Source organism: Canis aureus, chromosome 3 (genome assembly GCF_053574225.1).
Source record: "Canis aureus isolate CA01 chromosome 3, VMU_Caureus_v.1.0, whole genome shotgun sequence".
Classification (NCBI taxonomy): domain Eukaryota; kingdom Metazoa; phylum Chordata; class Mammalia; order Carnivora; family Canidae; genus Canis; species Canis aureus.
The window spans coordinates 36,114,705-36,129,385 of NC_135613.1; the positions used below are offsets into that span (position 1 = coordinate 36,114,705).

Sequence of the window (14,681 nt, forward strand, 5' to 3'; positions counted from 1 at the left end):
ATGGTCTACAGTCACTAGGCATAAGCAAGTCACAACCTGTGGCTGTGCACAGTATACAGAGAAAGCTACTTCCATAAGGGAGCTAAAAATCAATGGGCTTCAGTGTATCTTTTTTCTTTTCTCTGTAAGTGCAGAAATACTTTCAAAAGGATCTGTCCCAAAGGACAGTCCTTAAATGCTTCAGTAATTGTCAAACATCATAGCCACTTAAGTTTCTAAGGCACTTGCTTCATCTAGCAGTTCATCACAATCAACCACAGCTTGATTAATTGTGATCTCATTGTATGCAATGAGTTGTGAGCCACCCACTTCCCATCAGCAATGTGCTCAGCACTGCACTCAGGACCAGGGAATGACCAATCTGATTCCCAAATCCTAACTTTCTGGGGCCATTCTCATCCTCTGTCAGTCTGGGTCCAATCAAGAGACAGAAACCACACTATGATTTATTTTTTTTTACTTTTTATTATTTTTTTCACACTATGATTTAAAAAGGGTAAATACAATATTAAGAATAGTTAGGCTATGATCAAAGAATAAGTATAGGATACAAAGGTACTCTAGGGCTGAAGGGAAAATGCCCAAGGAAGGACAAACTTCTATTGAGGGTGTTTTCCTCCAATGGCTGGGGTTCAGACTTTGTCAGAGAAGGCATGGTTGCAACCCACTAAATGGCAAAGATGTGTGCTGGCTTCTTAGGCCAGAGCTGGTCTAGTTTCTGGACTAGCAGGGAGACAATCATAGAGGATGGTTGCCTGCAGTGGCCAGTGCAAATGGGATGCCTGGAGAGCACAATGTCTATGTCAGTAAAGCCACATCGCTGTCAGGTATGTCTAGAGGAGAGGTAGAGACCAGCAGAAGGAGGTGGGATGCTGGTGCTGGCTAGAGGCTTGGAGGGCACAATATCTGTATCGAGAAGGCCCTGGGAAGATTGTTGGGCTAAGCTTGGAGCATTCCTTGGAACATTCTGGGAGCAAGGCTGGGTCAGCACCACCGACCACATCACTTGTTGACAGCACAGCAGCCAGAATGAGTGGAAGAAGCTCTTTAAAAAAAAAAAAAAAAAAAGATTTTATTTATTTATTCATGAGAGACACAGAGAGAGAGAGAGACAGAGACACAGGCAGAGGGAGAAGCAGGCTCCTCCCAGGGAGCCTGATGTGGGACTCGATCCTGGGACTCCAGGATCATGCCCTGGGCTCAAGACAGGTGCTAAACTGCTGAACCACCCAGGCATCCCGAAGCTCCTTCTTCCTGTAATATTCCTCTAGCCCCTGACATTGAGAAAGCTTAGCATGTTGCTCACTGTAAAGGATAAGTATTTAAAAGAATTTCATCCATTATCATAGAGTAAGTACTGAAGGGTAAATTTGGAGCTGAGGGGTAATAAATTAATAAGTAGGACACCACTAAATAAAGAGGTGGTTTGTCTCCAGGAAGAAGGACCCTGAAACACCCCAGCAAATATATACTCAGTTCTCCTTGTTATTTCCCAAGGGATGAATGGCCATTGGCTTGGATGACTGTAAACTGGGGGAAAAGAAATACCAATACATTTTGAAAACTACTGGAACAGTGTCTAATATTTGACATTGATACTGTGAGGGTTAATTTCATGTGTCAACTTGGCTAAGCTATAGTGCCTGGATGTTTGGTGTACTACCAGTCTATGGTGTGGTGAAGATATTTTTCAGGTGTGGCCTAACATTTAAATTAGTAGACTTTGAGTCCAGCAGATTACCCTCCATAATTCCGAGTAGTCCTCATCCAATCAGTTGAAGAGTTTAAGAATGAAGACTGAAGTCATCTTTAGGAAAAAGGAATTCTTCCCCCAGGCTGCCTGTGGACTTGAGCTACAATAGCAACTGTTCCCTGGGCCTCCAGCCTGCCAGTCTTCCTTGCAGATGTGCCTGTTGCTATAATCACATGAGCCAGTTTGTTAAAATCTCTTTCTTTTGGGATGCCTGGGTGGCTCAGTGGTTGGGCACCTGTCTTTGGTTCAGGTCTGATCCTGCATCCCGGGATCGAGTCCTGCATCGGGCTCCCTGCAAGGAGCCTGCTTCTCCCTCGTCTGTGTCTCTGCCTCTCTCTCAGTCTGTGTCTCTCATGAATAAATAAATAAATCTTTTTTTAAAAAAATCTCTTTCTTTTCACACGCACACACACACACACACACACTATTATTTTGTTTCCCTGAAAAACGTCAACAAATACAAATACCTAGAAACTCAGGGTCATTGTAAACCTCTGCAGAGTGGATGCAAAAGTAAACCAGGCAATAAGTAGGTTTGTGGCCAAAGTATGGCTTAAAATCAATATATTAGGTATTTGCACTGACCCTGTGGCTTTTTTCTCCAATTCCTGACTGTATAATTGAGATAGAATTACTTGGTATTTGGAGTAACCCTTGGTCTGTAGAGGTAAGAAATATGGTAGTAACTAGGCCAAGTAAAAACCTCTGAAACTGCCCTATCCTCATCCCTAATCAAGATACAAACAACATTGTATCTAAAGGAGGATGGAATGGATTAGTATCAGCCTTAAGGATCTCAAGGAGGCAGGGATGGTGGCCACAACCATATTTCCCTGTATCCAGCCAGTCTAGCCTCTGTAGAAACCAGATGCTAGATTCTGGAGAATGACAGTAGACCAATGCAGGCTCAACCAAGTAATATCCCCAATTTCAGCTAACATGCTAAACATGGTATCTTCTTTTTCTTTTTTTTTTTTTGGTAGACTCCAAAAAAAAAGTCTGTGTGGAGCCCAATGTGGGGCCCAAACTGACAACCCCAAGATCAAGACATGAGCTGAGATCAAGAGTCAGACACTCAGCTGACTGAGCCACCCAGGCGCCCCCTAAACATGATATCTTACTTAGAGTTGATTAATTCTGGCCTTAGATACATGGTGTATGGCCATTAATATAAAGGATATATTATTTTCTATCCCAATCAAGATAGAGGACCAGAGGGACGTGTGGGTGGCTCAGTGGTTGAGTGTCTGTCTTGAGCTTGGGGTGTGATCCCAGGGTGCCAGGATCGAGTCTCACATCAGGCTCCCCACAGGGAGTCTGCTTCTCCCTCTGCCTATGTCTCTGCCTCTCTGCCTCTGCCTCTCTCTCCTTAAAAAGAAAAAAAAAGATAAAAGACCAGGATCAGGGCAGCCCTGCTGGCCCAGTGGTTTAGCGCCGCCTTCAGCCCAGGGCATGATCCTGGAGACCTGGGATCGAGTCCCGCGTCAGGCTCCCTGCATGGAGCCTACTTCCCTCTGCCTCTCTCTCTCTCTCTCTCTCTCTCTCTGTCTCTCATGAATAAATAAATAAAATCTTAAAAAAAAAAAAAAGACCAGGATCAGTTCACATGAAATGGACAATAATACACATTCACAGTTTTGTCATTGTGCTATGTTAGGCTATCTGACATTAATACAGTCCAAAGAGATCTGAACTTCTGGATGTTCCCCAAAATATCACATTAATTCATTACAGTGACAGCATCATTCTGATTTGGCAGGATGAGCCAGAATTGACTAGCACACTGGAAGCCTTGATAAAACACATGCATGTACTCTAGTAAGTAGACAATACATCCTGTGATCATCCAGGGAGCTGTCATTTCAGTAAAGTTTTTAAAGCTCCAGTGGGCAGGTACATCCCAGAACATCTCCTCCAAAGCAAAAGACAAATTGATGCATCTTGCACCTTTCCATGTTCGGTGGCTTCAGAGTCACTTTGATTTAGCTGAAACCTTATTCTTTCCAGGCGACCCCAAGCCAACGACAAACACAGTGAATGCATGTTATGGATTGAATGTGTCCCTCACCCACCAGTTACATATTGAAGCTCTCACTCCTAAGGTGGTGGTGCTATGGTCTGAGTATTTGTGTCCCCACCAAATCCATCCATTAAAATACTAATGCCCGATGTGATGGTAGTAGTTAGGGCCTTTGGGAGGTGCTTATGTCATGAAGGGGAGGTCCTTGGGTAACGAAGGTGGAACTCACACAAATGCAATTTGTATTCTTTTAAAAGAGAGAAAACAGAGTTTCCCAGCCCTTTCTGCCATCTGAGGACACAGCATGAGGTCTATGACCCAGAAGAGGGCCCTTATCCAACCATGCTGGCATGCTGATCTCAGGCTCCCAGCCTCCAGAACTGTGAGAAAAAAAACGTGAATTTCTGTTGTTTATAAGCCATCCAGTCTGTGGTTTTTGGTTCTAGCAGCCTGAACAGAGTAAGAGAGATAATGTGTGGAGATGAGGACTTTGGCACTAATTAGGGTTCAACTGAGTCATGACCATGGGGCCCTGATAATATGACTAGTGGCCTTAGAAGAAGAGGATGAGAGAAATCTCTCTCTCTCTCCTCACAAATATAGAGGAAAGTCCACATGAGGACTCAGGGAGAAGGCAGCCATCTGCAAGCTGAGAAGGAGTTCTTACCAGGAACTGAACACTGTCAAACTTTGATCTTGGACCTCTTAGCCTCCAGGCTCCCCAGTCTACCAGTATGTTATGGTAGCCGTAGCACTGGCCATTAATACCCAACCAGAACTCTTAATCTTTGATCTGGAGCAACTCGGTAGGCTGATGAAGACTTAGTCAGATCTGCATTACAGTCTTTATTGGTAACAATTCAAAATATCCATGGTTTGTCATTTTGTTTTTTTTTTAATATAAGCAAATACTAGCACATATATTTGAATCCTCTCCTCCCTTTCTTAGGTAAATGATAACATACTATGTATGCTTTTTCCTCCCTGCTTCTTACACTTATCAGTATATTCTAAAGATAACTCCACTATAAGACATAGAAATTTTTATTCTTTTTAGACATCTGCTTGGTACTGTATTACACGAAGGTGCACAGGAGGTTCCTTTAATCCCTTATTGTTGACACTGGGTGGCTTTCAGCAATTTTGTCATCAGTTCACCTTTGGGATGGAGTCTCAGAAGTATAACTGCTAAGTCAAAGAGCAAATGTAAATGCACTGTGAACTGGCATTCACACTTTCGTTGGCCAGGAAGCCTATTTCTACTCCTAAATTTGCCATTCTCCTTCAAGGCATCTCTTTCCATCCAGTCAAGTCAGACATCTGGAAATTTCCTCCGACCTTCCTTTTATTTCCTACCTCCATCAAAGTAGACCTAAAATATTGTGTGTGGGTTTTTTTTTTTTTAAGATTTACTTATTTATTTATTTATTCATGAGAGACACAGAGAGAGTCAGAGACATAGGCAGAGGGAGAAGCAGGGTCCCCACAGAAAGCCCAATGTGGGACTCAATCCCAGGATCCAGGATCAAGTCCTGAGCTGAAAGCAGATGCTCGACCACTTAGCTACCCAGGTGCCCCAAAGTGGGCCTAAAATTAAAATAATTTACCTTCTAGGGATTGGGTTCTCACTTTCAGCCCTGAAATCCAAGGCTTTAATTTGAACTCTTGTAAACTCTTTAGACGTATTCTCTTCAACATTACATTATTAGTGTCTTGGGGCACACATACATTAGAGTGTAATAATAGGAATCTGACATGGCTGGAAGGTCAGAGAATGCTTGCATTAAGAGAATGATTCCTGAACTTACACCTGAAGACCAAGCAGACACTGACTAGAGAAAGGGCTTTCTAGGCAGAGGGGAAGCATAGCCTAAGGTAGTGTGGTAGGAGAGCATGTGAACAATAGGAGGAACTGAAAGAAAGCTAATGAATTGAGGCACAAAGTAAAAGAAAGTAAACTGGAGAGATAGATAGAGCCCAGCACATGTGAAGTTTGTAGACTAGATTTGGGATTCCCTGTTTTATTCTAAAAATAGATAGACACCGTTTAAAAAATTTAAGCAACAGGGTGACACAATCAGATTTGGGGATTGAAACCATCATTCTGGCTACCGGGGAAACAAAAATTGGATTAACCCAGGCAAAAGACACTGATAGAGGGTGATGGCAGTGGTAGTGGCAAAGTAGACAGATTCAAAAAATATTTAAAAATAGATTTAACAAAGGGGCATGTGGGTGGCTCAGTCAGTTGGACATCTGCTTTTGGCTCAAGTCATGGTCCTGGGGTCCTGGGATGGAGTCCCACATCGGGCTCCCTGCTCCTGGGGAGTCTGCTTCTCCCTCTCCCTCTGGCACTCCTCCTGTTTATGCTCTCTGACTCTGTCTTTCAAATGAATAAATAAAATATTTAGTTTTTAAAAGATTTTATTTATTTATTTGCAAGAGAGATAGCAAAAGAGAAAGAGAGTATGAGCACCAGTGTGGGAGGGGCAGAAAGAGGAGAGAGAAGCAGATCCCCTGCTGAGCAGGAAGTCCAAGATTGTGACCTGAGCCCAAGGCAGACACTTAGCTGAATGAGCCAACAAGGCATCCCTAAAGAAAATCTCAAAAAAAAAAAAAAAAAAAAAAAATTAACATAAAAGAAACGAATTAAAATATTTTAGAGTCTATACAAAGAGACAAGGCTTAGCAATAGGTTGCTTAAGGGATGTCTCCCCTAACTTTGTTCCTGCTCCTATGACTTCATGAACACTGATCACTGAACTAGGGAATCTGAAGAACAACCAGGTTGGGCAGAGTGGAAGATAGGGTGGAAATCTAGAGTTGGATTTTTGGACATGGTAAGTCTGAAGTGCTTTTGAAATTCTCTTTCTCTCTCTCTCTCTCTCTTTCTCTTTTTAGTACAAAAAGGTGTTTTTATTAGAGCTCAGGGAAAGGACCTGTGAGCAGAAAGAGTAGCCTGCAGTGCATTTGAAATTCTAAGATAAGATGCATTTGAAATTCTAAGATAAGATTGTAAGCACTAGGTGGGAAATAAAGCAGAAAGGTCTGGCTGATGATATACATTTCTGAGTCACCTGCAAATGACATACTTTGGAATCACGGATCTATATGAGAATGTCTCAGTATGTAATGAGGAGGGGGCAGGCCTATATCAAGTCTTGAGGAAGGACTGATGACATTCACCTTGGGAAAGAGGAAGAGTACAACACAAATGTAATAAAGAAATAGCAGCATGTGGGGGTGGGGACAGGGCATTAAAAGGAAACTGGGGAAGGAATGGTTAAAGGAGAGACTGCTTGGTTGTGTTGATTGCTGCTTGAGGATGGCTTAAAATGAAGCCGTGAAAAATATGATCATTGGATTGAGTAACTGAGTCATTAGTAACTTCCACAAGGTCAGTGTCAGAGAAGTGATGCAGGTGGAAGCCTCATTACAGTTTGTTGAGGAAAAGATAGAAGGTGAAAAAATTGAGATAGCTTTCTCTTCAGAGAAGTTTGACTGGGAAAGCAAGTATAGAAGTGTAGAACCAGCTCAAGGCCAGCATGCAGTAAAGGGAGGTCTTTTAAAGGTAGGAAAGTGTTTTGAATTCAGGTGGGAAAGAACAAGAGGGATTATTGCTTCAAGAAGGAGGGGAATAGGGGCGCCTGGGTGGCTCAGTTGGTTAAGTGTCCGAGTTGGGCTCAAGTCATAATCTCAGCGTCCTGGGATCAAGCCCTGCATGGGGCTCCAGGCTCAGCAGAGTCTGCTTCTCCCTCTGACTCTGCTTCTGCCCCTCCCCCTGCTCATGCGCTCACACACTCTCTCTCTGAAATAAATAAAGTCTTGATTTTTTTTTTTTAAATAAAGTCTTGAAAAAAAAAAAAAAGAACGGGGGCGGGGGGTTAAAAAAAAAAAAAAAAAAAAGAAGAAGAAGGAGAGGACTAAGGAACCAAGCCCCTGAGAAGAGAAGGCCAGAGGGAATTAGATCTTCACTGAGGAATTGGCTGGCGATAGAAGGGACACTTTACCAGATGGAATAGGAGGAAAGGAGATGATGGCAGGCACAGATGGACTTGTTGATCTAGTAATAAGATGATCAAAGAGTGCCCATCTGATGGTGTCTCTTTTCCCAATTAAGTTGGAAGAGATGTTGTTGGGTGAAGATAGCAGTGGGGATGAAAGATTGAGGCTTGAGAGACTGTGTGAAACAGATACCAGAGAACTCGAAAGTGAGCTTATAAGAGAAATGTGGTATGATGATCCCACAATATTGACAGCTCACTTTAACTTGTCAGTTGGCATGACCATTCTTCTGTATTTAACACCTTGTCTTGTAAATTAATGCAAATTGATCTCTGCAAGAGTTTAGTCTGAATTAACCAGATGATGGTTTCAATTCTCCACTTATGTCTTACTCTGGATCTCCCAAAAGCAGAGCTCAAAACAGAGGGTTTACGTGCCCTCATTTTATTGAGGAGTACAGTCCCAGAGAAGGAGAGTGAAGGACAAGGACAGCAAAGCAAGGATGGTGGGAAAGCCAAAGTGAAACAGCACATGCTAGTGCTAATTGTTGCAAAGAGCTATTGATTGCTAGATTCAAAGACTGGGTGGGTTCTTAAGAATTAAGACATGCTAAAAAAAAAAAAAAAAAAAAAGAATTAAGACATGCTGTGTGTCAGAACTACCCACTTTGCAGGCCAGGGGGTAGAAAGGAGAAAGATTTTATCCACTGGCTACGATCTATAAGATCACAGACTCAGTCCCTGCACCCTTAGGTTGCATATTCTGGGTGCAAGTGGATCCCTAGTAGGAAGCTCTGGAGTGGGAGGACAGACATGAGAGGCAGGGCAGGAGGTGAAGTGCTTTCAACTTTGGCCCATGTGAACTTTGTCAGAGCTCATACAGAGCTGGCATAAGAAATAGGTACATTCAAAGAAGTATCTTATATAACTTATAATTGGCAATATGACTTACTGATTTGACTAAAGTCAAGTAACTCTTGAGAAACACAGACAAAAATGGAAATGAACTCGCTGTTTCTAAAGGCATTAAGAGAAGTCCTCTCACCTGGATGGTGAGCTGATCTGAAATTTTAAGATGCTTCCCATATAGCAGGAGAATTTCAGGTTTGCTTTGGGCAGACTTACACAGGAAATAATTTTAAAATCGTTTCTATTTTTTAAATTGTTATTATTTTAAAATTATTTAAATTTTTACTTAAATTTAAAATGTAAAATTATTTAAATTATTATTTAAAAGTGTTATTATTTTAACAGGGCAGAAGAATCTTGTGGATTTTGAATGAGGACTTTTTTTCCTGAATCCTGAAGCTTCCCTGTTCTGCCATCTAGTGTTCACTGGTGTCTCAGAGGGTCATGTGTAAGGAGTTTCTTTATCTGTTTCTCAATGGCAGTGCTACCAACATTTTGTGGCAAGGCAATTTCTAGTTGAGGGATTGCTTCTGAGGTATTTGGGGATGTTTATATTCTTGTCCCCCACCCACATCCCCCCAGGCATTGTGGGCTGAAAACACTCCCACATGTTTTCAAATGTGCCCCAGTACCCTAACCTTTGAAAACCACTGCAGGAAGGGTTAATGGTGAGCCCCTACTTTACACGTGAGAAAAACAGGCTTGGAGACACAAAGAAGCAAGTTCACGATACAGATAGGCACTGGAGTAGGTGCTCCATAAACAGAAGTTCTTTCCTAACTTCCCTCTGTAGCGGGTATTTAAGTCACTTACTGTAATAGGACACAACTTATAAAATATTCTATTGTCACAGAGTTGTATTTCATAAAGTGAGTTTCACTTGTCAAATCACCATGCTAGCACAGTGTTAGCACTTTGTTAGCAAAGAGAGAATGAAGGATAGATCCAAGAGAAGTCACAAAACATGAAAAGCATTGAGAATTTGAGCAAAGATTGTAGGAAGAAATTATAAATAAGCCAGGCTATTCAGCCTAGAATTGGAATGAGGATTTGATACTGGCCTTTTAGCATATGAAAGATTTTCACACAGTGAATGAAGTGTATATGTGACATGCTATATAGTCAGAGATGCTGTGAGTTAATGTTATTTGCAACAGGGTAATGTTTGTAGAGAGCTCAAAGCTTACCAAGCACTTTCATATATATTATCTCATTTGAATAATTTTTATAGCAGTGAGTTGAGTTTAAAATGGCAATTATGTGTATCTTGTTCTTTACATATGTAAAAGATGAAGGAAAAACAATCATTACTGATAAAAATGAGAGAAAGGACTACTAGATATAAACATATTCAATGATTCAGGTTTTATTTATTTAAAAGCTTTTATTTATTTACTTGAGAAAGAGAGTATGAGTAGGAAGAGGAGAAGAAGTACAGGGAGAGGGAGAAGCCGATTCCCTTTGAGCAGGGAGCCTGATGTGGAGCTCGATCCCAGGACCCCAAGATCGTGACCCAAGTGAAGGCAGACATGTAACCAACTGAGCCACCCAGATGACCCAATGATTCAGGTTTTAATTAGGTAGGAAGATGTGAGTTCATATGGGCAGGCCCATGCCTGACCACCTGACATCTGGGAAATTCAGGGAATTGGTTAATTTAATGAATATATAAAGTGTATCTCTCTCTCTTTCAAATATAGATAGATAGATAGATAGATAGATAGATAGATAGATAGATAGATAGATATACATATATAACAAGATGTGGCTTGCTGAACAAACCAACAAACCATCAATCAAAGTGAAATCAAATTCAAAGAGAAAGTACCCATGCATGACATATTATACACTATCACTGAAAACAAACCCCAAATTTTAGAAGACAATAAAGTTAGGAACCAAGATTATTGGGAACACATAAAGCACAATGGAAAGACAAAAAAGATGACATAAGAGAAAACCCTGGGAAAAAAAGAGAGTCTTGAGAAGAATTCCCTATGAAAAAACAATTGCATGCAAGCTGCAATCATCTAATTCACTATGCATGAGGAATTGCTCATCCTATTACCACGTATGTTAGCCCAAATAACTAGAAATAGCATTAGTGGTAAGAACAATTGACTATGTATGGTGCATGAATATGTGTTTTCATAGTTATATTATCTAACCAACTTTTAAAGATTCTATTTATTTATTTAGAGTGGAAGAGTGCATGAGCTGGGGGATGGGGTGCAAAGGCAGAGGGAGAAAAAGAATCTCAAGCAGACATGGTGCTGAGCACAGAGCCTGACGTGGGGCTCGATTCCACAACCCTGAGATCATGATCTGAGTGGAAATGAAGAGTCTGACACTTAACCAGCTGAGCCACCCAGGCACCCCTTGACCAACCTTTAAATCCAGGAATTACCTCCAGTGATGGTGCTATTATGCCTTCCTCTTCGGCATTATTTATTCAACAAATAACACATCTATTATGTGCTAGGCACTCTTTAGACACTGGGGATACAGTAGAAAACAGAATAAACATATTCTCGCTCTCATGGAGATTACTTTCTTTTCTTTTAAGATTTTTTTAAGAGTTTATTTATTCATGAGAGAGAGAAAGAGAGAGAGAGAGAGGCAGAGACAGGCAGAGGGAGAAGCAGGCTCTTTGCAGGGAGCCCGATGTGGAACTTAATCCCGGAACCCCAGGATCATGCCCTAGGAGAACACAGGCACTAAACCGCTGAGCCACCCAGGGATCCCTGGAGATTACTTTCTTGAATATGTGTGGGAGGTGGGGAGGGGGGAAACAAGAGATAAACAAAATAAAGAAGTAAAAACATTGCAGTATGTTGATGGTAGTAGGTGTTATGGAGATGGTAAAGCAGGGAAGGATGGTTGTGAATGCTGGGGCATCAATAAAAAAACAACATTTGTTGCTAAGGATAAAGTATTAAGTGAAAAGAATAAGATGGAGGGGTGCCTAGGTGGTGCAATTGGTTAAGCAACTGACTCTTGGTTCTTGCTCAGGTCATTATCTCAGGGTTGTGAAATCAAGCCCTACATCAGGCTCCACACTCAGCGTGGAGTCTGCTTAAGACTCTGTTCCGTCTGTCTCTGCCCCTCCCAGCTCTCTAAAATAAATAAATAAACAAACAAACAAATAAATAAATAATAAATAAATCCTTTAAAATAAAAGAAAAAGACTGAAAACTGCATATAAGTAAATTGCCTATTTTTATGTAAAAATAGATTTAATACAATATGCACAGAGAAGAGAATCAAAGGGAATATTCCTATATGTTAAAATGATTATCTTCTTGGTCGATGAAACTTGAAATGATTTTTAAAGTGCTTTTCTTTTTTTTAAAGATCTTATTTATTTATTCATGAAAGGCACAGATTGAGAGAGAGAGAGAGGCAGAGCCAAAGGCAGAGGGAGAAGCAGGCTCCATGCAGGGAGCCGGATGTGGGACCCGATCCCAGAACCCCAGGATCATGCCCTGAGACAGAGGCAGACACTCAACCGCTGAACCACCCAGGAGTCCCAAAAGTGCTTTTCTTTATATCTTGCTATTTTGTTAGTTTTCTATGTTAGCATGTATTACTTTTACAAATCAGAAGCAATAAAAAGTTCTAGTCTTTTTTCTAAATATGTTTTTTCATCTCCACCAAGAAGAACAGTTCATACCCAACATAATATATTTGTGTTAGATGTATAGAAGAATCATTTTCTAGAAAGATAAAATAAAACCTGCATGAAATGCCCAATAATATCTCTTGTCATGTTTCACTGTTCTTTTTACTAAAATGTTATCAGTTTTTAAAGTCTGAACTCTATGCCCTGATTTCTCTCCCGTCATTCATGTACTGCTTAGACCAACTCATAAGATGCTGAGCACTCATTGTCTTGTATTAGTAATCTCCCTTCTAGAGACAGTGGCTAAAAACACAGATTCCAGAGACAGGCAACTTGAGTTTGAATTACTTCTTGCTACTCACTTAGCTGTGTGACTTTGGCCAAGTGGCCTAATCTTCCTGTGTTGCCTCTTCCTCACACAGAAAGCAGGGCGTGCATAATTCCTGTCTCGTAGGTTATTGTGAAGAAGAGTGAGTCCATCCATGTAATAGCGCTTAGGACAATACTTGGTATATGTTAAATGTTATTCGTTATGATTCTAAAGTTAATTTTCCAGACAAGGACCACATTTGATATTTTTCTAGATTGTTAGCTCCACTAAGCATAGTGCTTAGGAAATGCATCCTATCCATTTTGTGTCTCTAGGACCTAACATGTGGGGAACAGGTAAGATTTGATGTGGGGTAGGAGAGAATAAAATGCCAAGCAGTCTTATATATTATGCTTGTAATTCACTCTGTTATTCTTTAAGGTAAACAGCATATATGAAAGCTGAGGCTCTGAGAATTTAAACAACTTGCCCAAGATCACCCTGCTGTTAAGTGCAAATTAAATCCATGTCTGTTTGACTCTATTCATTGTACTCTGTGTTGGAAATAAACGTGAATAAATGGATGAGTGAATTTGAGAAGGATCTGGAATTGTCTTTTGAGCTCCTCCTGTGTTTATTTATTGACCGCTGTATTCCCAGAATTTAGCACAGAGCCTACTTCACAGGAAGAGCTCAATAAATATTTATTGTTAAATGAATGAATAAATAAATGAAGAAAAGGACAAAGGAAAAAATCAAGGAATGAATAAGCAAAATGTCATCTGAAAACGTAATTTTCTGCTTTAATATCCAGTCTCTTATATTCAGTATATGACAAATTCATGATAAATGCATCTATTCAGTACCTAGAGAAAGTGGAGGAAGTAATTCATTACCTATTTGTTATATGTACAAATTCAGACCAACTGGCACACAATTACCTGTGGTTTTATTTTTATAAAATGAAGAAGTAATAAGTCCCCAGCTGTGTAACCATAAACTTTATTTGTTTGGCTGTGGGTTCATGTGGAATAGGCAAAGAGATTCAAAAAAATTCACATAGTTCATCCCAAATATATTTTCTCTTTTGATTCAAGGAACTTTGGGAAAACATTTTTGTTTATATTTTAAATTCTTGTATTCCCCACCCCCACCCCCAACCCTGCACCGGCCTCAAATCAGCGTCAAGCTGGCAAAGGTCTAGAGGGACTCCTGGAGGGACTATTACAGATGCTTCTTTTGATTCAAACTAGTCTCCCACTTCCTCTTAATATAAGCACGGGAGAAACACCATAAGTTTAAGATAAAATGGATTTATTTATAATAACATGTCAACATGATAAAAACACATTAATATATCTGCAGGGTACAATGAAAAACTGCTGCAAAAATCAGCTGTAAAAATAATTTTCATTTAGATTAAAAATAGCAGATAGTTTAGGAATGAGCCAATATGTGTTTTTGTGAAGAAAGTTTATATCCCACTGGTGCTTATAAAACATTTCTCAATTTATAAAAATATGCTTTCTTGCATGATTTTAGAGTTTATAAAAATACTTATGCTGGAAACGGCATAATATCATTATGTTTTATATGCTTACATTCTCTCCACCCACACTTGCAAATCTGCAACATTAGAATTAATTTTGGAATAGGGAGGTTAGGTTGCTTTGAGATTAGCCAAATAGCTATAATATGCAAATACTATAGAGCAGAAATATAAACAAGATGAGTGTTAGTCACAAAGGATTTTAAAATTTTGAGATCTACTACTAATGCACAATATTGAATAAGAAGTCTTTCTCAGTGGTAGAACTAGAAGCTTGCAACAAATGAGGATATTACTAATGTTTGGTGTTATTATTTTTAGTATCTGGGTGTACAGTTATATATAATATAGTCATAGGCATATAACATGGTTTCCTTCCTTTATTTCATTTCATATGGCCATTAGTGGATAGTAAAAACTGTCTGAAGCATTTCATAAGCCTAAAGTCCTATTTTATTAGGATAAAACTTTTTCTTCATGTCAATCTCTTCATTGAATTGGATTATGGGCAATA

General features: G+C 40.1%; 1 long non-coding RNA gene across 1 annotated transcript; it reads left to right on the forward strand.

The window, feature by feature from the left end:
- Positions 1–339: 339 nt before the first annotated feature.
- On the forward strand, positions 340–9,934 carry LOC144305066 (uncharacterized). The gene is made up of 3 exons (XR_013372108.1): positions 340–496; positions 4,031–4,155; positions 9,032–9,934. It is a non-coding gene; the product is annotated as an uncharacterized LOC144305066 (long non-coding RNA).
- The last annotated feature ends 4,747 nt before the right edge of the window (positions 9,935–14,681 follow it).